At 37.1% G+C, this 1,188-nt stretch overlaps 1 non-coding gene across 1 annotated transcript; it reads left to right on the top strand.

Moving 5' to 3' along the window:
* The first annotated feature begins 246 nt into the window (after positions 1–246).
* On the top strand, positions 247–318 carry TRNAY-AUA (transfer RNA tyrosine (anticodon AUA)). The gene has a single exon. It is a non-coding gene; the product is annotated as a tRNA-Tyr (tRNA).
* The last annotated feature ends 870 nt before the right edge of the window (positions 319–1,188 follow it).

The raw sequence follows: 1,188 nt of genomic DNA, 5'->3' as shown, positions 1-1,188 counted from the left end.
TACAATATATCCTTGTAGCTTATTTATTTTATACACAGTAGTTTACAAGTATATTTTATTACATCAAAATTAGTTATCTGGGTATTCACAACTACAATGCAGTCTTGGAGGTGCACACTTTAGCTTTCTATTTAGTGCTTAATAATAGATGATAAAAGATGTCATTGACAAAATTTAGGAATAAGTGATATTTCATGGGAAGATCTATAGAATATTTAGGACTAAGAATTAATCTTATCTTTGACTTCCCTGTTGGCTCAGAGGTTAAAGTGTCTGCCTATAATGCAGGAGACCCAGGTTCTATCCCTGGATTGGGAAGATCCCCTGGAGAAGGAAATGGCACCCCACTCCAGTACTCTTGCCTGGAAAATCCCATGGACGGAGGAGCATGGTAGGCTACAGTCCATGGGGTCACAAAGAGTCAGACACAACTGGGCAACTTCACTTTCACTTTTTCTATTTTTAATAACAGGATAAATTCCCATAAGGAAGCAAGAAAAAGAAAAGAAAAATGACAAGGATTATGACTAAAAGATATTGTAATAGTTAAAAATATACAGAGATGAAATGTTAACCTCACAACAATCAATAAAATACAAATTAAAAGTCTGAGATACTGTCAAACTGATACTGTTGCTCACATGACCTCTTTATGGCCTCTTTACCTTTATCTTGTCCTAATCATTCACTTCCCTCTTTATGTTCTATCATCTGTGTTTCCTCCTCAGTTTGAAGTGAGACTTAGGTGTGCCATGCCAGAACCCTTGAGAATACAGAAGCACTGTGCCGCGGTTCTCCACTGCACTCCTTAAAGATAACTATGAGAAATTCTGATTAATTCTCTGTGACAAATTCTAATTGAGGATTGCATGCAACAGAGATCACATTTACAAATTTACACATCCATCCAGGTCTTCACTACAGTGTATTTTATGCTTTTCATGAACTCATAAGCGTTGGCAGAAAAAACCAAGTAGGTATCTGTCCCACTGTCCTAAATTAGACAGTCACTAAGAGCTTGCTACACTGGGTATAAAAGTTTAAATTAATCTCATATTTAAATGTGTCACTCTGAAGGAACTTTACTCTCTCCTCTCTCTCCCAAAGCCCAGCGTTGTTACCTTTGTCTTCTGGGATACAGATGTTGTGACCCTTCCCTATGTTCTTTCTGGTGATGATAGAACTCAT

This window comes from Odocoileus virginianus, chromosome 34 (genome assembly GCF_023699985.2).
Source record: "Odocoileus virginianus isolate 20LAN1187 ecotype Illinois chromosome 34, Ovbor_1.2, whole genome shotgun sequence".
NCBI lineage: Eukaryota > Metazoa > Chordata > Mammalia > Artiodactyla > Cervidae > Odocoileus > Odocoileus virginianus.
The sequence above is the reverse complement of the archived record's forward strand: the minus strand, read 5'-3'. Positions and strand labels throughout refer to the sequence as shown.